The sequence below is a fragment of the Dicentrarchus labrax genome, unplaced genomic scaffold (genome assembly GCF_905237075.1).
Source record: "Dicentrarchus labrax unplaced genomic scaffold, dlabrax2021, whole genome shotgun sequence".
NCBI lineage: Eukaryota > Metazoa > Chordata > Actinopteri > Moronidae > Dicentrarchus > Dicentrarchus labrax.
Genome location: NW_026136715.1, coordinates 17,052,256 through 17,078,011, shown reverse-complemented (window position 1 = coordinate 17,078,011; position 25,756 = coordinate 17,052,256). Strand labels below are relative to the sequence as shown.

General features: G+C 43.2%; 1 protein-coding gene across 3 annotated transcripts in view; it reads right to left on the bottom strand.

Annotated features, from left to right (window-relative positions):
* The window catches only part of rerea (arginine-glutamic acid dipeptide (RE) repeats a), a 124,964-nt gene extending 100,239 nt beyond the window's left edge, over window positions 1-24,725 (bottom strand). For 2 of the 3 annotated variants that reach the window (XM_051424225.1, XM_051424227.1), the window contains exon 1: window positions 24,403-24,723. The gene's annotated coding sequence lies outside the window, so the exon portion shown is untranslated. Of the gene's footprint in view, window positions 1-24,402 lie in introns of all 3 variants that reach the window. The other variant, XM_051424228.1, reaches the window with a different exon arrangement.
* Between the last annotated feature and the right edge of the window lie 1,031 nt (window positions 24,726-25,756).

Below are 25,756 nucleotides of genomic sequence, written 5' to 3'. Positions count from 1 at the left end.
CATTCATCAACACACAGAATGCCAGTCAGCAGCACCAGCAGGCTCGTCCGCCTCTCTACCACTCTACTGTTACTGTGGTGAGGTGGGGAGGGGAGAGTGACAGGGAGGCATTTGCAAAGCAGATTTGGACTGTTCTTCCCAGCATTTGGCAGTGCAAATGTTTTCATGCCTGGTGCGAGTGGTTTTTACTAGCATTTCCCCTGCCCTAATAGATCGGCCACGGGCTGCTAATGATATCATTATCATACATGCACTGTAATTGTCTGGACCCAGGGTGTGCCAAGATCAATGGACGGCAAAATCTGGATCAATTGATTAGTCTGCCGCTGTTAAGCTGCTACAACATATTTTGTGTGCAGTCAATGTGTTGTTGGATGGGCGGTGAATGAATTGGGTTCTTGCCTGTTTTCAGAGTGCAGCATCCAGACATGGGGTTAGGCAAGTGGATCCGTGCCATATGAGAAGTGAGCCGAATTGGCAGGGCTAATCAGCTTCCTCCACTCATCTTAATGTCAACCAAAGCCAGTACCATTCCACACAAAACCTCCAAATTAGGGCTAAAATGACTATTTAACATTCCAGACAAAGTCAAAACAAATGAATACTTGTATATTATTTCTATTGTTCCTTTGTCATGTGAACAGTCAAGCCACCATAATGTCAAAGTGGTTTTATTTTGAAAACCAAGCAACCAGCAACCAGCCTGCAAGTAGAGAAAATGTGTTCTAACTTACTGTGCAAAGGCAGATGGTTTTGTTCTTTATGCATGGTTAAGCACATGAAGGCAAAAGATCCTCTTGTGGACTCATCCTAGTAAAATTAGACTCTTCCAGTAGCATTGCATCAGGATTGTAGAACATAGTGGGATCTAAATTTAGAGTAATGCTTTTTTACACTATGACATTTGGACTGTCTGCAACACAACTAAAGTGACATCTGAAGCCCATACAAGCCAAAGTGAATGAGTTTGGATCCACAGGGACACTTAAAAACACGTGACATTATGAAACATTTGCTCCTTTCTTCAGCAGTGTGAGGTGAGATTTGATTTTGAATAATAGTTTTGAATTATGCAATCAGTGAAAATTAAAAAGGGGACATTTTTATGTGTAGGTATGAATTTCAAATGAGTGGGCTTGACTAGTTTTGTTAAATTAACTGGATAAAATCAAATGTAGACACAATATTGTGAACATCAACTGCAATCCAAAAATAATCCATGCAAACAACTTTGTGAAGCTTAGCATTTAATTTATACCTGTATACCTGCAACAGTTACTTGATTAAACAATTACCGGTAGTTGATTGACAGAAAACTAATTAATTTTCATAATCATTTTTTGGTTTAAACATTGGAAAACATTAGATAAAAAAAAAAAATCACTGGTTAGACTCTTTTTAGATTTTCTGCTTTTTTTTTTTTTTTACTGTGCTACGATAGCAAAGCCGATATCTTTAGGTTTTGGACTGCTGGTCAGACAAAACAAGACATTTGTAAAAGTCCCCATGGGGCTCTGAGAACTTATTGATGGCCATTTTTCACAATAACTATGGACCATTGTAGTTGCAGGCTGCAGCTCCCTCGCTTCACCCTCCCCCTTTCAAGCCCAAAGGAGAAACTACAGTGGCCACGAAACGCGACAAACCCATACAGCCCTATCTAGAACCAGTGTTTGGTTTGTCCCTTCTGGGCTACTGTAGAAACAAAGCAGTTTAATGAGCTGGATTCTGTAGAAGAGGATCCCCACCTGATTAAAACCTCTCATTCTAGAGGGTAACAAAAACACAATAATTTTAACTGTACACAAATAAAAACATACCTCAACTGCCAATAGAGTCTCCTAAATGTTACACACTGGACCGTAAGAAAATAGTCGGTAGATTAATCAATAATGAAAGTAATGTGCAGTTGCAGCTCTAGTTTAATATTTGCTGTGGTACCGATATTAAATTCCCTTGTTGTTCTTGTGTGGACAAAGTAAGAAAAACAGTTGACCATATATAATACATAAAACAAGAGAACACAGCATCTAGGTTGAATCAGTACTTCTCGTATAAAAAAAATGCATCTTCCAAGCATCACAAAGGTGCCATTTATTAAAGGGCTATCGCATTGGATTGCATTATATTTTACAGATATTCATTTATCGTGTCCACCTCCTGAACAGCGCTGAAATGCTCGAATCATAAGCGCTCTTGTCTTTTCCTGCCACTGACTTGGTCTCAATCATGACTGTAATTTGAGAGCAGCCTGATTGTGTTAGGAGCTAGCTGATTGCGCTGATGAGTAGAGAGCTGCTGAAGAGAAGAAAGTGGGCCATCTACGCTGAACAAATAATGACATCAATGACAGTCGGGGTGATACAAGTTTGTCAAAGTGACTGCATCGTTTCTAAATGGCCGCCCTGTCAACCGCTCCATAAAATGCAAACTGGACAGAAACAATCCTGCACGAATTCATCTCTAGTCCAACCTTGAAATAAGGGTCTTGGCAACAGTAACACTTTTGCAATGCAGCTGCACCATCTAAATTACATTTTAGTGGGGCCAATCTATCCACAGGGTTAACTCTATGTGTGCCTTTTCTCCATAATCACCCTTTAAGGCTGCACAATGCAACTTATTGCAGGACACAAAGACTAATGCAGGTAAACACCTAGTGGACTTGAATGCTTGACACTAAGCTTCCCGGCATACTAGCTAGCTCGAGTGGGCGAGAAATGAACCTTGTTATGTGTCCTGACACTGGGCCCTGCTCCCCGGCAAATAAAAACATGCCTCTCACTTACTGGCTGCCTGCGCCCACAGCCCCATACATCAGCATTATAAAGGAGCTCGGCAGCCTCAAGGTCAGCTCAATTTCCTCCTGCCGTTATGAAGTATCAGAATCACAGCGAGAGGGGGCACCCACACACATGTAAAGAAATGATTTAGGGAACGAGGGAGGGGAGGGAAAGAAAGAAAAGAGAGGAGGGGTGGGGGGGGGATTTGGAGTGTGAAGGAGAGGTGGTGGGTAATACAATGGGGAACTGTGACAAATCACCAGGATAGAACCAGCTTCTTTTACAGTAAGGATTGTGTGAGTGAGGGCATTTGTGAGAAAATGTAGAGAACATTAAGCCTACGTGCTCATTTCACACACTAAGAAAATATAGTAGTCTGTAGTATAAGTAATGGGATTGAACAGTTTTTGTTTAACAAGCCGATTCCACTTGTATAATCGCTCAAGTGTAGTCTGTGAAACTACAAAGCAATTAGGCCGACTGAATTATTGTTTGAGAAAATGTGAATGTTTACCATTTACTGTAATTAAATTCTAAGCTGTTACATGGGCATAACAGCGACCTAATGCAAAATAAATGTCTTTTTTTCCTTTTGAGATCTGGGACCATTCATCACATGCCCAAGCAATTTGATAAATTACACAGAAGCATGAAAGCTGATCATGTGCATGGCAGAGAGTGTGGTGCCTGTCTGTGTGTGTGTGTGTGTTTGTGATTGCCTCTGCCTGAGTCGGCAGTCATCCTTGGCTGCCTCAGTGGCTGAGGTTTGACATCTTCAGCTAAGAGCCTGGGGAAATAACAGCAAATTCACTTAATGGCACCACCTCATCTATTCCTCATACAGGGAGAGGAGGGAGGGAAAGTTCCTTGAGGTGTTACAAAATGGCTGTGTGCTCTCGGCTGTGCTGCCGCTGCTCTCTCCCATCCGCGGGGGTGCAGGTGTGTGGGTAAACACAGAGTGCATTGAGATCTATCACAAGCTCTGGTCGGCCACCAGCTGTAATTTGCAGTCAACTCTGACCCTTTGCGAAAAAAGCCAGCCTGTCTGTGCTGCTGCTACGAAGCTTTTTGCGGTGACAGCGCAATCTGGTTTGATGTGTGCGTGTGTGGTCGCATATGGGTATGTGTGTGTGATGATCTGTTCCTGCAAAGACAAACATATGCAGACCTAGATGCAGTGAGGACGTGCATGGCTGCAGGTACGTGCATGCATGTTTGCGCAGGTGTAAGTAACCATGTGTGTGTGTGTATGTTTGTGTGTGTCTATAGGGAATGTTACAGAGCCAGAGGTATAATGGCCCCACTCCATCTTTGCGTGAGGTATTGCAGAAGAATCCAAAGCAGAGCACAGCAGCTGGGAGGGAGCCTGGGCTGGCTTGCAGTTGGATAACATCTCAGAGTAACAGCAGGTATGCTATCAGCGCAGCCTGAATCCCCTTAGGGCTATTTTCAGAGCCTCTGACCCCTGTATGACTGGCTGGATGACGTCTCTGTGCCAGCAACACAGGAAGAGCAAGACTCAAAAACCACGGCGCCGCTTCCTCTCGACTGCATAACATTTCATTCCAGCTGCCCTGAACAGCTCCGCTATTGTTCAGATGTTTTACTAAAAAACACTCAACGGTTCAATGACTATGTTTACAGGGACTGCAATTTGACAATATTTCCCACAATTGAGACAACGCACTGAATAATAAATTGCCATGTAAACACACTTTTCCAATTACCGTAATCTGAATACAGTCATAGTCAGAAAAAACACCTAATCACATTAAGGCATGCATTCCAAACGCCTTATTCAACATTATTTTAGATGTGTGTACACCTCAAAGGAATGATGCATCACAATTGGAGCGTTGACAGTATTTTGCAGCAATCCAACCGCTTGATAAAACAGGCTCTACCGTCTGACTCAGCTTTCATGTAGCTGCAAGATGAATAGTACAAAGCACGGTGTTATTGCAGGATCTGTACAAAGGCTACAACAAGGTAGCAATATGACAGAGGGATATAGGGTGAGGCGGACTACTGGAGGGAAACTGATGTTGATACATACTGTGGAGGAGGCGTCTGAAGATATTAATTGGGTTATGCCGCGTAGCATATAAATGGGAATTAGTAACCCACATAAACAGCTAATAAAAATATACGTGTGTAGAATAGGGTCAATTGTGAGATTGCTGCAGTCAGTGTAAATGTAGCTGATAATCCAATCATATCTACGGTTGAGACTATAGATGCTGTTTTTTTCACTATCAATTAATCTGAAGATTATTATATAATATATTATATAATTTGATTATTTATGAAAAATGCTCATGCACCATCTCCTACAGCCCAAAGTGACATATTTAAATTTATGTATTTTTTATGTATGACCAAGAGTCAAAAAGCCAAACATGTTCAGTTTATGTTTGATATGTTCAGCAAAATCTTTAAGGAGCTGGAACCATCAAATGTTTAGCATTTTTACTTAAAAATAACTTCAAACGACGAAATCGATTTTTTTCCCCTGACGACTGACTTATCATCTCGGTTAATCACATCCATCAAGCTGAACCAGATAAAAAAAAAAAAAACTAAGACCAAATGAGGAGCAGACAGGATGATGTTTTGCCCAGCAGTTATGTTATCATTAGGGGAAGCAACACACTCTCCAGTCCAGCAATGACAAACCCTTGTCCGAACAAAAAGACACATGCTAGTTCCAGTGCAAACATCTATTGCCGTTGTACCACTAAGGCCACATTGTGCTCTTTGCATTCATTTTTAGCATTAGTGCCTGTTAATAGACCAGCAGGATAATATCATTATATGTATCATTGAATGCAGTAGTGCTGGAGTGAGGTGATGGATGCCTCCTGTATGCTTTCCACTTATATGCTACTTATATAAAGCTCTCTCTCCTCTCCCATCTGAGAGAACGGCTTCCCACTACTCGGCTCCCCATGGTTGGCTTGTCAACCCCCTCTCCATCTCTTTCCTCCGCACCTGCACCTGACACTGCGAGCGTTCTGTCACCCACCTCTCCACATCCCCCTGGAGAAAATGTTCAGCCCCGCCCAGCTAGCTCCCAGCAGCCCCTGGGGCATGGGACAATTAAAAACGAGGCAGGAGCTCAGTCGAGCTGTCATGCTGAGTCTCAGATGGGACCATGCCTGTATCGCTGCAGAGGTAGTGGGGAGTTTGGTATTGGAGCCACAAAGAAAATAATATACAATGTCTGTTGTATTTGAGATCAACATCCACTGTAGTGCATGGTGATGGCAGCATATCAACACCCTGAAAGCAATGTAGTCTGGCTGGAGCGATATATTTGGCCTTACAGTATTCACACAGACAGACACAGACACAGACACAGACACAGACACACAGACAGACACAGACAGACACAGACACACAGACACACAGACAGACACACACACAGACAGACACACAGACAGACAGACACACAGACACACACACAGACACACACACACACACACACACACACACACACACACACACACACACACACACACACACACACACACACACACACACACACACACACACACACACACACACACACACACACACACACACCTACATTCTGGTGTCAGCCAATTACAAGCCTGCCCTGACTGCCCTTGACTACACTCCCTAACCTCCCTCCACAATCCATGTCAAAACCCTCTGCACTGATTTTGCTCCCCGTTTTTTGCTTCTTCTTCTTCTTTCACTTCTCTGTCTTTAGGGTGTGAAATATTTAGCAGCCCCATCTAAATACACCTTCAGGCAGCGAGTCAGAGCCGTCTCCCTACCCAGGTAAGAAGTAATGAGAGAGGGAGAGAGGGGGAGAGAGAGAGAGAGAGAGAGAGAGAGAGAGAGAGAGAGAGAGAGAGAGAGAAGTGTGGGGCAGAGAGGGAGACAGCAGAGGAAGGGTTGGCGTAATATCTCATCAACATTATTAAATCATTCCTCCCCTCGGCAGTCCCTGGGTGGTCTTGGGTTGTGTTATTTCTCAGTCAGGGATCAGCGGCCTCAGCTCTTAGGGTTGAGTTGGCCGCTCTGCTAGCCTAGTGCTGTGCTAAGCAGGTGTCAGGGGAGTTTCCCCTCAATTAAGCAAAGGTAAAGTAATGCCTCTCACCGTGGCGGCGCCATGAATACATTAGTCTTGCTGTCACCACAGGCTAGAGCATCGAGATGCATGAAGAAGACAGACAGCTGGGTTGCTTCAAACGCTGCTGAAGCAGGTTAAGCCAACTAGCGGCAGGGGTGTATTGTATTGTATTGAATAAAGGCTTATATTAGACCTCTGATACTAAGCAGATAAAAAAAAAGGTCTACAGGATATGATCTGAAAACCTTAATTTATGTGGATGACTACATCAACATAATCAATTCTAATATATATCCAAACAGTAAACAGTGTAATAACAGTTTGTTTCAGAGTTACTGGGAGTAGGGCTAATGAGTTTGTATTAGCTGTCTGAGTGGATGACACTGGAGGACACCGAATCCTTGTTGTGTTAATTAAAGCTCAATGAAATGATGCCGATGAAAAATTAGCATGACCCACAGCCTCAGTGAGGGATACTGGCAGGAAAATGGATCTCTGTTAAGTTGTTTTCAAGGCGAGGCTTGAAGAGAAAACACTTTCTATAAAACAGAAATAAAAATGTCATTTTAACCAATTATCATATTAACTAAAAGTGGCAAACATCTGAGGAATCAATTACGCCCACAATGAGAACAAAGCACTACTCGCTATATTTAAAAAAAAAAGTGTGATGATTGTATCGTTAATGTTTGTTACTTCGCTAATTTGAAAGAAAAGAAAATCAAAGAAACACCAGCAATCATATCAATCCATATCATCTCAGTCAAAAAACTGCTTTCTTTACTTTTTTAGCCCGCACACCACACTCACCTTGCTATTTTACTCCCTCTGACAAAGCTAGCTGAAAAGGGGCTTTCTAAAAATATGTCAACAGCAGCAATAATGCCTTCCTTTGTCAGTCTTTATGTGTGAGTATTACAGTGTGCTGGACAGGCGCATTGAAAAGGGCTGATTGATGGATTCACTGTAGACTGTCTGTCCACCTCTCTCCCTGATGAGACATGTCAATGTAAAGACACATGAATGCAGCAGCCTGTCCTCCATTTTCTCCTCCTCTCCTCCTCCTCCTCCCTTGTCAGAGGCAGGGAGAATGACGCAGTAAATACAGATGCTGTGTGTGCACCGTAATTCTGGGGCCCTGCTGCCTTTTATCTGCCATGACAGCTTCTGCTGCTGTCGAAATCAAACGCCCGGGCGCAAGGAAAAAGCTAGTATTCCCTTTAATAAACTGCCAGGCAGAGCAGAGTGAGAGGAGAAAAGGAGGCACTCAGCTCTGCTCTGCACTGGCCAGGCTTGGCTAAGCAGCAGCTGAGGGGAGAGGCGAGATAGAAATGGGGAGAGCACTCCTTCAGGCATTAGTTGGTATTATGCCGCTCACGCAGGCTCAGGCATCCAGCATCATTGCACTTACCAAGAGCCTATCGGTCAGCGGGGAGTCTTTGGTACTCAGGCAGATATATGCACACAGAGATGAGGACTAGTGTGAGAGACGGTGGGGCAGCACAGTCAGCACCTGCTCCCGGACTCGACCACAGCCCGTTTGAGCTGCCAGGGTCAATTAATTATATCCCTCTCCAAACGCTCTCCATTAGGATAAACAGAAATAAATGAGGAGCAGTCTGACAACAAGGGGAGCGCTGAACCTCCCCCACAGCGACACGACTGACCGGCTCCTCCTTATGTTGATAAATCAATTAGGCAATGCACAGAAATGACTATTTTACACTAAACATTTCCCCGTTTGCAGCTTCTCAAATGTGAGGATTTGTTTTTCTTCCTTTCATTTCATTGTAAATTCAATATGTTTGTTTTGTTTGACTAAAAAACATTTCAAGATATTACTTTGAGCTGAAGGGAAGGCCAGAGACTCTGTCATGAAAACATAATTTATAGATTTATCAATAATGAAAATAAGCTTTAGTTGCAGCCTTGTTCAGTACTACAAGTACAATTGGACAGACATATCTTGTTTCCCCAAATTCTCCCACTGACTCATTCTGTGTGTGTCTGTTGGACAGGAGGACGAGGAGGGCTGCTGCTTTGGAAATAGACAGCTTTTTGTTCTGACCCCACAGCTGTCACTAGCATAAGAGAGCCAGTCACTGGCAGCTCACATAAGCATTTTACTTATACACACACACACACACACACACACACACACACACACACACACTACATACACACACACACACACACACACACACATAGACACACACACACCCTTGACACTGCAGCAGGGGTTGGACAAGAGGGTTGTGCTTTAGGTGCCAAGACCCCTGAGGATACGGTTATGATGCACAACTGCATTAGATGAGGAGGCAAGAGGGGTAAATCACTAAATACCTGGTCAGTATTTAGATTCCCACTGCACCACGGCGCCCCTAACACCATTAACGCCCTTCCTTATAATCCAATTATAAGCCATGTGTGTCCACATCAATCAGCCATTTTCATTTGAGCCTGTGGTCTTCTTTATCACCATTACTGCTGCAGTAATTGAGGCGGCGCTATGGAGAGGCTGTGCAGTTTACCTCCATCTGGGAGGTCAAGAGGAATGCAATTGGTTGACAATGATTATGCTCTGGCTGATTAGGCTATGGGCTACCGCTGAATATTTAGCACTGATTAGACTAAGCCCTGTAGAGAGCCATGTGGCTAACAAAAGGGACAAGCCATAGGGCTGGGAGAAAAGGCTAGCAATCAGCATAGGCTAGTTGAAACAGACTATCTCAGACTTTTAATGGCTGGAGAAATTTGATTCACATTTTTGTGTTGCATTCAGGAACATTGTTTTATGATGATATTATTGCAGCGGTTTTGTGAAGAAAAAAAAACACAGCAAATAGCCGTGAATGAAAATAATTAGGTTTAACCAATATTCCATCAAAACATAAACCTTTCCCCGTAATAGAATGAGGCTACTATAGGGAAATATTACTGCTAAACTCTGACAATTCAGTCAAACAATTACAGAGGTACAAACCTGCGTGTTGTAAATAGATTTATATGTTTTCCTTCCTATGACAGGAAACAATCCATACAGCTCACGGGGAGAGCCAAAAAACAGATACATTAATAAGTGATACACAAAATGGCTCCTCTAATCCCCTTGTGGAGATGCCAGTACTTTTTCCTCAGCAAAGATTGTGATATTTACACAGAAACTAAAGTGCACTCCTGATAGTGAAATAAGGGGGAAGAGGACAGACGAGGAAGAGAGAGAGAGAGAGAGAGAGAGAGAGAGAGAGAGAGAGAGAGAGAGAGAGAGAGAGAGAGAGAGAGAGAGACAAGCGTAGTGAAAGTGATAAGGGAGAAGGAAAAATGACCAGGAGAAATGACAGCAGGGAGAGCTGAGAAGGGTGGGAGAGAAAGAAAAAACAGATGGAGGAAGGCAGAGAGACATGCACTTATTTGCAGAGGCTTTAACTGTCTTGATCCTCAATAAAGAGGTGAAACTGATTAGGTTTATATCAAACGGCTGCTTGTAACACGGTGCCTGTCGCTGAGAGAACAAATCACAGTCAAGTCAGGTTTCCTTTTTTCCATTTGAAAGAGCCAGCTCTCTTCTCACTTGTCTCTCACTCTCTCCTTTATTCAACGCCGCACAGCCTCCTAAAGCGCCAGCTTGTCAGAGTGACAGATGCAGACACGACCACTGACCTAAATCACTCTTTTCCAGCATATTAACCCCAGTGTCCCTACACTTTTTACACAAAACATAAAACACCAAAATAGGGAAACACTCCAACACAATCCTCACGACACATTGCACAATGAGAACGACCCAAAAAACCCCCACCCTTATTGCATTATCACCCTACTGCTTGAATGAAGGCTATTCTTGAAATGCCTAAACAGGGGGAAAAAAATCGCCAGGGTAAATAAATCTCCGTCTGCTGTTCCTAGAGGGACTGTTTCATAGTGACAAAAAAAGATGTTGTGAAGAGGAGGGCAAAAACACATTTTTGTCCACCTCGGAGCCAACATGGAAAGGATCAATAATACTTTAATTACTGTAGCCCATGTTTATGAAATGCAATAATCATTCATTTAAGATGCAGACAGCGGCAAGCAGGCGGCCGGCCGGGCATCAAGGCTGCGTGCAAGGGCAGGAGAAGGGAGGGGAGGGGAGGACTGGCGTAAATGATTCATGGTTTGATATCTCTCCTGTATAATGGGCTCCTCCGGGGAGCTGCTGGGGCTCCACTGCAGCGACTGACTGCCTGGCTGGATGGCTGCCTGGCTCGCTCCGACTCTGCCCAGGCTGCTTCTGCCACCGCTGCCTGCTGCCCAAGATTAAAAAGCCTTGCCTACCATGAAAAGCGGCTCAGTGAAAACAGAGAGCGGGGACGTGCACATACACACATAAAAGGAAGTGACTTGATTCAATATCGTCTGACAAAGTATCTGGGGGCACGCAGAGGGGGAGTGAAAGGAGGGAGACAAGAAAATATCAAAAATCCTTCAAGGGAGAAAACACTGGCTGCACAGATACTGGGGATACATGTAACATCTAATGGGAATATGGGAGCATTTCTAAAGCTGTCTTCCTTCACTAGCCTATCACCCCCTTACCCTGTACCTCCTCCTCACCCATGGAAAGAGAGGAAAAAAATGAAGAAATTAAGGTTGTAACGTGTTGGGCTAATCATAACATAGACAGTTTAGTGCCATCTCGCATAATTAAATGCTTTGCACTAACCACCTAATGCATACTAATTTGGAACAATCCACTCCTGGAGTTGGCAGACCATGAAGCTCCCTGCAAAGGAGGTGCTCGTTTCCCTCTCTGCGTGTGCATGTGTGCATGTGTGCTGTGTGTGTGTGTGTGTGTGTGTGTGTGTGTGTGTGTGTGTGTGTGAGAGAGAGAGAGAAACACACACACTTACTGATTTGCAGAGAAGTAAGGTGCTAAAGGTCAGGCTGCGGACTTGAAAGAAAAGGTCAAGCATTATTACAACATGACTAAATAAACAGGCTGCGCGCAGCCCCTAGCCTGGCCGATGTGGATGCTGGAAGTCTCTACCTACAAGCCCTAGTACCTGCCTGTCTGGCTGGTTGGGATTCAGTTTCATCCCTTGTCTTTATCCACATATCCCTCCAGCTCTAAGACAGCTGACATGAGGACTGTCATATCCTGCCTAGATTCTTATCCCCCGCTGGCTTTATTGCTCTCTTCCTCCTGAGTCACACACACACACACACACACACACACACACACACACACACACACACACACACACACACACACACACACACACACACACACACACACACACACACACACACACACACACACACACACACACACACACACACACAAAGCAAGAGAGAGGGAAGCAGGGCTGCTGGAGCGTGCTTTAAAGCACATTAATATTAATTGCAGCACTAGCTGGAGTGATAACACAGACAAGATGCCGCTGTGAGAGAGCTGGGCGCAGGCAGCCCCTGCTTTTTGTTAGGAGCACTACTCATCTGTTGGATGGCCATGGTGAGACGGCAGAATGATGAGCATTTCATCTTTGAATCGCTTGTTTTATATTAGAGGGGGCCTACCCTCGCCGGCGAGGGGAATTTGTGTTTGTGAGTAGATACTGTGTGTGGGTGTGTGGACGTGCGTGCGTGTGTGTGCATGAGCGTGGGTGTGCACTGAGTGATAAAAACTAGGCAAGATGAATTATTAGGCTAGTGGCTACATCAACAGCAGTAGAAATGTGCTTCAAATAACACACAGAGTGCTTAAGCGATCCTGCTTTTATCTCCCCTACTACTCCTGGCTTGGCTACCTTTTATGTCCTCCATACTGAACTCAATATTCTGTGAGCAATGAGCTCTGCTAAAGATGTAAATAATCTGCTGTCCTGGAGAGAGAACTAGCTTTTCCAGTACAGTGGAGTAAAAATACAAATCAAGTTGAAGCCTGGGTGCTGAAGCCCATCTCCACCTCTAAGCTTCTTTCTCCCCCTGTAGGAATAGCAGGCGGCCGAAGGCATCGACAGATGACAGTTATATCTCTACAGTCCTCCATTTTTACCTCATCCTCTCTTTTTTCCTCTTTTGTCAATTACTATTGAGAAACCTGACGCTGTCTTTACTGCTGCCTCACAGTAGTGGGTTTTTGCAGTACGGTTTTGTGCTCCTTTTCCTATTTCCCCCAAGACTCATCAATGTCCCATTACCAAGTCAAATCAGGTGGTGCTGCAGAGATTTGCAGAGAACCAGAGCTGCAAGCAGAGACACACACGCACGCACGCACGCACGCACACACACACACGCACACACACATATTAGGGGATTCATTCAAGAAGCCTGGGAGGTTTTCCACCAGCAGCTCCACAGGATCACAAACAGGACGAGGAGGTGAACGGAGGAGAAATCACTGCTGGCTAAATGCTTGTGAGTGGTTTATGGCTCAGAGGGGCAGAGAGGGAGACAAAGATGTGGTAATGCATCTCTCTGACACTCCTTAAAGCGGCCGACCAGATTGTAATCTCCCGGGCCCACTAGTCACACATTATTGTTTCTCATTTCACATGTCACAAACAATTAAAACACGCCCATCGATTCCCGTGCCCCATGAGCTACTTTACTTTAAATGCACACTAATCTAAAAATAAAAAAAGCTCTCATATGACCTCCATCCTCCCCTCTATACACCTACACGTACAGCCAAATTCCTAAGCTAAATTCCCAGGGAACGTCACACGCATTTCTTGCTTTCATCGTGTTTATCTCTCTGCAACAGCAAATACAAGGTGGACGAGCCCGGTGTAATGTAAGCAGCTACGTTAGCAAGGTAGCTGCTTACAGAGAAGCGTAAAAAGATAGAGAGAAGCAAAAAGGGGGGGGGTAAAGACGACGTGTCCTTTTAGTTTTCTATGCCTGTTGTCATCCTCTTCACAGCAGCAGCTGCACAGGCAAGACAAAAAAAAAACTCAGGGGAAGAGTCAGGCAGAGGAAAAAAGAAGAAAGAAATAAAGCAGCATTGTGCATTGTTTTATGTAGAGATTTTCACAAGCCTGTCGTTGATTAGAGGAAAAGGCTGAGTGCTAAATACAGAGGGAAACAGGGAGAAGAAAGGGAGGACTGCTGGTTCTCTAAGGAAGGGTCTCTGAGGGCTGCCAGAGGTGGTGGTGAATCTCTTCCCTGTGACAAAGCTGTCGCACTGAGGAGTGAAATTTAAACTCCTGCTGTCAGGAGAATTTTTGGGCTTTTATTACATCGAGTGCATGAGTCGGTTCACTTGTGCATGCATCCGAGCGCGCGTGCACAAGAGCAACACGAAGCCAGACGCAAACCTTCCTCTACTTACTACGTTCGGTGTTTGCAGCGAGCGCACGGCTTTGTGCCGAGCAGATCGTTTGCTTTGTGCCAAGAATAAAAGGAAGAGGCTGAAACTCTGACGGCGTTCTCCTCGTGCTCAATCACAATCATGAAATCTGTGCACAAACAAAACATCCCCAACCTTGATGAGAGATTCATGCAATGGTGGCTCACCATCTCGCCTGCCAATCGCCGTTGTTTAAAATGAACCAGAGCAAATCAAGATGGAAAGCTGCTCACTAGACCCTTGCAGTTGGAATTATTTGAAATGTGACAGGCACTTAATCAAGTCGTCATCAGCACCCCACTACTGTATAACTGAAGAGGCAAAAAAAAAAATAGAACTCTTAGAGGGCTAGACTGGAATAAGCTCATCTATACAGAGAATCAGGCCTCAGTAATGCCATGCCAAATAGCATTTTCTTCATTTGAGAAGGCGGTGAAATGGGGAGAGGAGGAGGAGGAGGAGGAGGATTTGGCCTCCTAGTGCGCTGCTATGCCCCAGCTCGGCTAAGTGACAGTGAATCCTACAGTGAGTCGATTTGCTGCTTTTGAGTGCCTGGAAACTTGTCTGGCAGAGTGCTCGCAAGGGAGAAAGATAGATGGGAGAACGGGGGGACCGAGCCTCACCTCTCGCTGTCTTCTATTTGTCCGTTCATCCCTGGAGGCTTTTGGGCTGCTCGGTACAACAAAGAGGGGAGAGAGGCGACAGAGAAAGAGCTCTGCGGCCATCCACAGACAAAGCAAAAGCAGAAAAAGGACAAGTTTACAGGTAAATAGTGAGAGGCAGCTGGCTGGGAGCTGAGGCAAGCTCAAGTTTCAAACAATCAATCATCACTCACTCCTCCACAACAACAACAAAAGATGTGGCTTACAGCACAGCATTCACTTCCTGTAGGACATCTTATTTTGTATCAAAGCTACTTTACAGCAATGCATTACCAACGTGTTACTGAATGTCACAGTCAAAGACATGCACAAACAAATACCAAGTGTGCAAGGCAAGATTTAACCTAATTTTCAACTCTGAAATGATCACTCACAATGCTGTTTGAATATGGGTGGCTGATGACAAGAGTAATTTGCCACATCGCTGATTTGAAAAGGAGCACTTGAAGATGACACAGAAAGACAACTTTATTGTCATCTTAAAGAGGATCTATGAAATCAATGGGAGGAGATCAATGCTGTCTCTCCCTCTCTCTCACAGCACTTTACATAAGCAGCAATAACCATCACAGAGGCCATCATTCTAGCTCACCGATTTTCTGTGCAGGACTCCCAGACACCTCCAGGCAAAAAAAAAAAAAAAAAAAAAGCTTCTCTCACTCCATCAGCGCAAACAGTCACATCCACAACTTCACACACAAGAAGGGAGGTGGAGGAGGTAGAGAAGGAGAGGAGCTGAGGGGGAGAAAATACCTCTAGGCAAGCCAGAGCCAGATAGAGAGGGCTGGAAGGAAGGATGAGAGAGAAAGAGAGAGAGAAAGAGAGAGGTAGCGGGCGGCTAGCAGAGCGTCTTCATTAGAGTATAGCAGCTAGCTCTGGCACCGACTAGCCAGGAACTGTAGTAAGAGCTGCTCATCCTCTCAGTTAATTAGGATTTCTGCTGCTTCATTTTGGGGCGAGGGACAGGATGTTGGAGGCTTGATTGCCTTTTATTTCCCAGCCTAACGGCCCGGCTGCCTCTGCTGCTTTATTAACAAGAGATCTTGCAGATTTACAGCTCCGCAGCAAACATCAATTTCAATAATTACAAGAAAACTGTTAGCGGGGACACAATGAAACACACACACACTTTTTTTTTCCTTCTCTTCTCTCCACCGTCACCACTCCAACGCCCCTCCCCTCACCTCCTCCTTCACTAGATCTAATTTCCATAGATGTGCCCTTTTTCATGATTGCGTATTATAAACACGTTAAAACGCACACTGATTTGCCACAGTCGCACTTAGCACTTCAAACACTTTACAACCGATCCCTGACCTGAAGGGCAAAGCAAATAATGTGAATGTCACATTTACATTCAACAGTCAAACCGAAGCATTTGTGTCGTCACAAAACAAAACAGATGAGAGATGATTTCTCTGTGGAGCAATTACAGCTGGCTACATGTGGTAGCCCTACAGTCAGAATAAACACTATCTAAAATCACCTGCGCTGATAAATGGAATTACAATAACACATCCTCTATAAGCTATATCTTTACACCCTGGCGCCATGCCGTACATTTTATTTTACCAAGTACATGTGTGAGACTGAACAATAGCTACAATAGGGGAAAGAAATAATAGAAATCATACTTTGAGGGCTACAGATACAGAACAGAGAACCACAGATTTCATTTGAATAAAATCAATAATTGTGTTGACTTGCAGTGTATTGCCTTCCTGTCTTCTCATCTTGCTTGCTAATGTTTCTTTCATGAGCCAGCCCACTGCTGGTGACATTATAGCTACAGCACTTCCACAAGTCCCCAATGGATCAGTGAAAATGGTTGGCGTAAAACACAATTAGTACGGTCCATATGGCTGCTAGTGGAGGAGGAGCAGGAAAGGTCCCATGTGGTCCTTATAGAGGCCCGCTCTTTTGTTACCTTAAAGATCAAACTGTTGTCATAATAATGGGGCCATTTCAATTCTGCTGCCTGGATTTTGTAAAGTAGCGCTACTTCAACAGATCCTCACATTGTGGAATGACTCTTGGCAAATAAATTGACCAACCTTGGCTGATAGCCTAATCAATAGCTCCTTCATCATGATTAATGGCTCATATTGGATAATGGGGAAATTTAATGTGAGGGGAGCGTTACTTCCTCATTTCAGCGCTCAGTCCCATCGATTGGTTATAACCCCCCTTTTTGACCAATGGAATGTGCTGATAAGAGAGCAATGTGTTCGACCTATGTAAACTGAGCACAGAGAAAATGATTTACTGCGCTTTAGGCGCGTCTCATTCACTGATAGCTCTGTATGCCCTGCCTGACAAGCATTTTCTTGCCTGAGAAACGCAGACACCTTTTACTGAGTAGAAGCGAACAACAACAGCTTGAGGCAACAGATTTATTACAAATTGATCTATTAGATAGCACTGCTGTGCTTCGCTGTTTTCTCTCTTTCTCTCCCTCTCTCTCTCTCTCTCTCTCTGACAGCCTTCCCCTGATGGTAGCTAGAGTGTATCAGAGTTGAAGTGCTACAGTGGCAAATCTAAACCCAATCCTCAGAACTCATTTTCTCTGCGTCGGCTGCTGGAACTGGGGTACAGAGACAAGATGTCCATCCTTAAACCTATAGTCGAGCCAGCTGTAAGTCGCAGCACCTACACTGAGGGCTCAGTAGGCTCGATAGGTGTGCCTAACCTGCAAGGGCGAGCAAGGACACAGTTTACCGGCGGCCCCTCGTGAACAGGAGAGTGGACACAATGTCACCGGGGTCATTTCCTTACGGCTGCATGAACCCTGAGCTCACCACTGGCTTGCGTGCCGTCTCCATTATAACATCAGTCACAGGTTTGGGTTCTGCAGCTCTGCAAACAAACTGTGCCTCATGTGCACAGTCGGAACATCAGTGCAATATCCGTATTAGTCACAGAGGCCACAGAGCACAACCAGCGCATTGTAAAAAGATGCATGTATAATATGTCTTATCCGCGGTGTTGACAATCAATGTCCTGCAAACCCAATATTGTACAGAAAAGAAACACAACATAACGAGCCATTACAGCCACGTTAATTAATGACAAAGATATGCGTCTGTCTGGACAATAGACAGCTGTTATTGACACATCTCTCTATAGAGCAATCAATTATATCAACTGCATCATTTAGACTTGCTAATCAAGGTGGCTCTCTGATAGGTATAACAAAGTGACTATTTCCCTTTAATCACTGTGTCAGGAAACACGGTAATGAAATGAATGAAAGCCAAGTTAACATTGATGCGTGTGATGAGTCCAATACATCGATGGAAACCCTTAAATGTCACAAGCAGGAACAGAATATGACATGTCTCCTCATGTTTAAGGTTCAGCTAATAGAGCAAAGCGTTTGGCAGGTTATGCAGCCCATTTAACAATATACGTCGGTGCTGAAAAATACTGCTGTCAATAGTAACAATAAGCGCTGATAGAAAACTGCACAGACTCTATTGTGCTCCTTTCCTTTAATCACCTACATCTTTCATCTTCGCTACAGAAGAAAACGAGCGCACGGTGAAAAGAGCTATTGGCTCCTGGATGGAGTAAATGTGTGTGTTGCTGGAAAAAAAAAGGGCACCATCTAAAGATGCTGAAATATTCTAGGGAGAGTGTATATGTCTATATAAACATCTTCAGGCAGGCAGCTGCAGGGGGTGTGTGCAGTAAAACACTGGTATGCATTGTTTGTGTTTCTGCACCACTAGCGCCATGCCGTGTCATTACATGAGGCAATCTCTTACCTAATCAGCACTGACACACACAGCGGCAAAGCACTCCTCCTCCTCTTCCTCCTCCTCCTCATCTCTCTCCCCCCTTTCTCTCCCTCTCCTCAGGGGCCAGCCAGCTGATCCTACACCATTTCATTTTCCTCTTTTACTGAGATGGCAAATGGCTGACTGTTATTTTTGAACACTTTCAATTCATGCTTTTTGGCACTGTAATTGATTAAGTGCTATTATTAGACAATCTTACCCAAATCCTGAAAAAAAAAAAAAAAAAAAACAGGCTATCATCTGCGTGCTATGGTGTGTTTTAACTAATAATTAGTGAGGCGCATGAGAAATCTAACAATGTGTAAGATGGGGGGGGGGGGGAGTCAGTCACTATCATCTCATGTACTCATTGTCCTATGTTTGCTGTTGCTTCACAACCAAGCCAAGCCTCCATTTCCACTTTCCACACACTCCATTGTACAACCCTCCAAGTACATAAATCACAGAAGACACTGAAATGGCGAGTTGCAACACTTCGCAGTCTCATAGCCTCAAAGCCACATACAAAGCTGAACAAGGCAAATATGGAGACAACTTTTTTTTTGCTATACCTAGGACCTGCCAAGAGGCTGGCAACAACACGAAACACAATGTGTCTGATTAGTTAAGATGTGAATCCGGGCCAAGCAGGCCCAATAAGACACAAACGGCATTTGCAGGATGAAGTGAGACCGGCTTCACCAGGGCTGAGCTCACAGAAAAAAGCAGATCTGATCACATCTAGTACATCAAATACCACCAGCAGTATGTAGCAAGACAGCTCACAATTGTTAACACGGATAGCGTTTGCCGATGCTATCTCCTTGGCACAATTGTGGAGCTAGGCCTGAATCAAACAAAGATGAGATATGATGCAGCGTGCTTGGATCTCCTCTTATGAGAGGTGAAGGGAAGCTGTCAAAGAACACAAAACACATCCAGCATCTTGCCTCCTCTGACTTGCTGGGATAAGCCAGGAGGAGGAGGAGGAGGAGGAAGGGGGGGGGGTTCTTTGCCTCATTTCTGCCAGTGTGCCCTGTGCGTGTCAGTCCAATATCTTAAAACAACACATGCAAGGCTTTGCTACAGCCAATTACCCAGCTCTTGGCACGGGAACTGAAAAACATCTTCGGAGAACAATAAAGAGAGCTTGGCTTGTTGTGCGTGCTGTCAGTAAGTGCTGACAGATTGTTATTTTTAATGAATATACAGCACTTGAATGGCCCATCAAGAGGTCTTTGAGCGAACATTGCTCCTTTGTTCGGAGCATTAATTTTCTATGTAACAGTCAGATATCTTGCAATGAAATTGCTATCAAGCACTGTAAAAGAAAAAGCTAAATCAGTTTATTCACTTGATTTAGGGTTGGGTGATCGTTTCGATTTGCATAGGGTCCGATCGTGGTTACTCGAGATCTTATGTCACAGCACGCCAGTGCAATGCCAGCATGGACGACTTAAACCGGAGTCCACAAGAGTTTTTAGTCAATATAGCCCCAATTCCCCCCTACTGACAATCGGAGGAGAAATCTGGTCTAGGACTTTGGTCGGCACTAATGTTTGGCCCAAATTATCTGATAGTGTGAAGGGTTTAAAGATTCAGTCTTAAACTTCCCAAACTGTTCGCAGGCTCATCAGAACATCCCTGATCAACATGTTTGATATTTAGGAGTAAAGATCTGTGTGATTACGATTGATTGATTGATGATTTCAAAGCGGGACCACATTAGCCAATGAGAGACACATTAGTCCAGGAGCAGATGACGGCGTTGCCAAGCAACGGTTAACGTTCTAGCCCTTGAAGCTAACATTAGCTAGCATACCACTGTTGACAGATATTAAAACTGACAGTTACAATCTCACCTCCAGTTCTCACTGAAGAATAGACAGGGCTGACTGCGACTTCCCAACCATTTCCTCATCCAGACTCGTGCCCTGCTTTTGTTTTCTCTCACTACAAATCATAACAGTAAGTGGTTGCAACACATCAGTCTCCATTTTGATCACGATTGTTCCCTTTGTCACAATCTTAATAATATCCATAAGTGTGTGATGCGAAAATCAATGTCAAACCTTGCAGTGTGTGCACGTTTGAGATTAGAGAGAAGAACATCTGTAAAGTTTCTTTGCATGATGTTAGGATTTTAAAACTCCTTAGTCTGAACCCGGCTTTAGACTTAGTGTCAAAGACAAATTTGAAAAAAAATGTGTGTCAGAAAGACATGGAGACCACAAATCTATTTGCACACATTAAAAAAAAATCAATTTAATAGCAATGTCTCCCCTACTCAAACAAAGGCTGCCTTTTAAAAGTCTGTGCTTAAAAGTATCACAGCATCAATGCTCCATTTATCATTACTGATACCTTATCTTTTATGTACGTAGTATTTCTAGATTAGTTTTTTAATGTGTGTAAATGAATACTCCATGTGTACTTCTGTTTGCACACTTAAATACTTTAAATTGAAAATTCTTTAATGTCACAATCCAAGTGTGAACTACTCTTACAGTGTGGAGGGCAAAGTTTTGGTGAGCAGGCGTGGCTGTATGGACAACAGAACTCTGTCGGAGAAGAGATAGCAAACTTTGCAATTAAGGATTTAAAATTCACTTGTCATTTGTGCTGATTAACTGGGCTCAGCAGACAGATGTGTGTTCCACAGGAAACATCTCTAAATACACAGTAAGGCGCAGATTCTACAGATTATTTTTATAACATATTAGTTCTGATAGAAATTGCTCTAATATCCGCATAAGAAAAAAACAATCATCCCTTCAATCGTCAATACTCCGATCGCCTATTGGCACAAGCCTTACTTGCTTCCCTACTCTCCACTGTGTCCTCTATGCAGTTCATAAAATATAAACACAAGGCAACACTCTATCTTATTTACAAACCTGATGTCTAAAGACACTTGACACATAATTTCCTGTGCTGGTTCTGTCAAGCAGACATTTCAATGCTTACCTACGTCTCCTGCCAACTTCATTTCATACTGTATATGAAATCCCCAAGCAAAACAGTCTTGAACAAAACTATGAAACAGCCTAATCACCTTTTTGTTTAAAACACAATAGCCTTGCTGAAAGCAAAATGCCTCTTTTCAAATACAGGCTAGCCACAGTGATGACAGGTTGTAGCACCATCTCATACTACAACACAATGCCACAATGCCTCCGTATACAGCATGAAGTCGCTCTATTATAATGGGGAATCATCTTTCATGACAATTCATGGTGAAGGAAAGATGCAGTGACGGCATCTAGGTGAAAAACAGCAAGACACCATTTGAGCGCAGCATGTAAACATTGAATTCCCGAGCATGTGTATTGACAAATCATCCAACAAAAAAGGTGTCAGACCGCAGTGAAAAGGGATTTTCCTTAACATAGTCTGGCCCTCCATTTGCCACACATTGCTCACTGGGAGCTGCCATTACTCAAACACACATTAGTCATTAAAGGAAAATAGCAGGGTTATTACACTTCTCTTATCATTACTCTGCTGCTACTACAGCCACCCAGCTAGATTAACATTCGATGGACGGGGTGTGTCATTGGATATGTGACTCAAAGTAATTTTACCCACTGCTGCTCTTGAGATCCCATTCAAATTGAAACACTATAAAACACCCTGACCTCCTCTGACCCCTGAACTAACCAGATAATGTGGATTTAAAAAGGACTTTACACATTTAAACCAAAAAAAAAAAAGGCATGAAATGACATGAAAAGAAAATGAACACCACAAACACTTTAAATTATGTTCTGGGCTGAAATAATTCTCTTCCAACAAAAAAAACACATAAACCAAACATTAAGGTGCTTTACTGTCAGGGCTAAGTAATAATCAACGTATAGCCAGTAATGGCAGACCTATTTAACCTACCTAGCGCATTTACAGTCTAAGTGGTACTTTAAGCTACTTGAAGCAGGAAAAGCAACAAAAACATCAGATGTGCCATATGCTAGATGTGTGGAGCTAGAAACGTATATCAAGGTGCAATAACATTATATTTCCAGTCAAATCTAAAGCCAGTTGATTATGTTCTGGGTTTAAACAGGTGTATTTATTGAAAGATAGTAGTATTCCTCACAAAACATGTCTGACCATAGGGTTGCTGTCTGTTTTCTTACCTAACTGTGTGTCTGTGTGTAACAGACATTAGACATATGAAATATGTAGTGTGTGTGTGTGTGTGTGTGTGTGTGTGTGTGTGTGTGTTTGTGTGTTTATATGAACTTTGTTTTCCAGTTCAATGACCCCTCTCTACAGACATCATCATCAGCCCTGAGCAGGAGGCTAAAGATTGAGTAGTAGAGTGACTTAATGTTTACAGTCATTAAATATAATGCGCTGCTGAGTGTATATAGATTGTACACGGCAATGCTGTCAGGATATGAGATAATTCATTAAAGATTTTCTTATACAGTCGTCTAATGTTTTGGTACTTTGACAAGTGAGGAAAGGCAGGCTTTGTTGTCAACATTAAATTACATTTGTTCAGTGGGCTGAAAATAGCTCGGCATTTATGGAGCAAAACAAATGTTTCTCACTCCTTTGATCACTGAGCAGTGTATATTCATTAGCTATGGCAAAGTCCACAATTGTGCAGGGCAATGTAACTCACCCTGTAAGGCGCACTAAAGTGAACAAGTCAGGAGTGACTCATAGGAGGCACTCAATGAAAATAAATCACTAGCTTTTAACAGCTCTGCCTTTGTAAATGACAGATATTAAAATGAACAGAAACCATGTTTGAAACCTCACTTAAAAGGACATTTTATCCATGATTTCTGAAGCCAAAAGCCTGTTAAAGAAATTTCTTTTGTTTACTATTTGCAAACTTACAATTCATAACAACTTGTACTGAACTCAAACACAAACCCCACTCCACAGCTAAAAGAACAACCCAGTAAATCCCACTCACCCTGTACCTATCTTACTTATAAGATAAATGTTGTGAACTACTCACTGCACACTGCCATGTGTGCAAAGTATTAATGTCAGATCTGCTGATTCTATTTGTTGACAAATGTCTCCATTGAAGGTTTTTTACAAGCCTTGCAGGTTTGTTTTTAAAAGTCAACAGGAGTGTGCCGTTTATCCAGTGTTATCTCTGTTTTAAAACCAGCACCAACAAACTCATAAATCATCTCAAACTGTGAGCCAGATAACAATAATTGAGCAAAAGTCATGCAGACAAAGACAGCTAGTTAGCATCGCTAGCTAACGTTACCATGAGCTAATGACAATAGCTGAACGGGCTCAGGCTACTCCCTGGAACAGGGGCAACTACACTGGATAATTCAAAATGGGGAAACGCTTTGTGTGGGGTATTGCGAGGTTACGTGTGCGATGAAACCACAAAGCGTTTAATGAAGTGAAGTCATGTTGTGTGTGTTGCACGTACACTGTGCTAACCGGTGTCAACGAGCTGTTTGTATCCAGACATTAGCCTGCTCCCAGCTGGCATTCCCCAATCAGTGCTAGTCACTGGCGCTAGCCGCTAACGGTAGTTCATGGTAACCAGCAACAGTGAGGGGCAAACAAGTCTATCAGCTAACTAGCTAGCTGATGCTAATAGGCAAATTAGCCCAAGAGCTAGCGGGTAAAAGGGTGTACGTTAACAGTCCCAACGTTCACAAACTACAAACTACTCCTCATATTTGTCATTTCTGCCCCGTTTTGCTGATGAACGTCAAAAAGGTAAAGGAGACGAGTGGTTGAAGCTCACAGCACTTACCTTGAAGAGCTTGATCTACAACATCTGTGATTTGTTTGATGGGAGACTGCAACAACAAACAATAGCAGCAGCAGCAGCAGCAGCAGCAGGGGCAGCAGCAGCAGCAGCAGCAGGGGCAATTAGCCAACGTTAGTTAGCCAAGTGTCGCCACTACAGAGCAGCACAACAGCTGCAGTGCCACCTGTGTATCTTAGCTACAGCGGAGCGGACCACGTTTGATTCAATGCTGTCATAAATAAAAATGGACTTGAGAATAAAAGAGGGGAGTAATCGTTGCCGGAATGCTCAGACTAGTGTGTGTGAGGGGCACTCAGCATGACAGCATCCTTCTTCATCTTGGGGTGAGAACAGTTGGGGGGCTTCTCAAAGTTCAACCGGTAAAATATCGTCACCCACTGGCCAAACCTGGGAACATCCACCGAGGAGGAGTCCTCTGGGTGTCTGCTCTGGTAACAACACTGCCGGGTCTATCTTCATCCTCATAAACCGGTGATACTGCCAGACTATATTTGGACTGTCACTGAGGCCAGACGAGTAGAGAAAGAGTGAGGGGCAGAACAGAGAGGAGTGAGGGAGCTGCAGTGTAATAAATACACTTTATAAAAGCTTTACAGTAAGTACACCAATATGACCAAATATCACAATGACAGAATATAATAGAGTTCCTTGATGGAGTAGGAAACATTTTAAAGAATAACACAATTATAAAATAACAATTTGATCAACTGCAGCATTAATTAGCAATATATATATATGGGTCCACAAATCAGATAAAATAGTTATAAATGCAATTGTTAATCACATAATATAAAATAAGTTTTATGAAAAAGCAGCATAAATTGAAAATATGTGTGTTAAATGCGCATGCGCGGTGTGTATTAAGTTATCAAAGGTCGCTCTTTTTTCAGCGCTGTTGGAGAAGGTGCTGCATGATTGTTTGTGTACAACTGTTTATGTTTGAATAATCCTAGACACACAGTGTGAGAGACTTATTGACAGGCGTACATTTGGATTTGGACATTGGTTATATGTTTGATCGATTAATTAATTCTTTCATTAAACTGAGCTGCAATTAAAGTTAGCTGCACCTCTCTTGGAAATAAACAGTGTTGGGCTAGTTACTCAAAAAATGTTATACATTACTCATTACCCTTTTAAAAAGTAATATTATTACTTTACTTATTACTCCATGCTAACAGTAATTAGTTATAATACTAGTTTAATTAGTTTTCGTCTACTCACCACAAAATTGGTATTATAGATTGGTATTTGTGTCCCCTCCCCCAAAAATTAAGACTTACAATGATTAAAATCCAGTTTTGTTTGTTAAAATTAAATTAATGTGAATATTTCC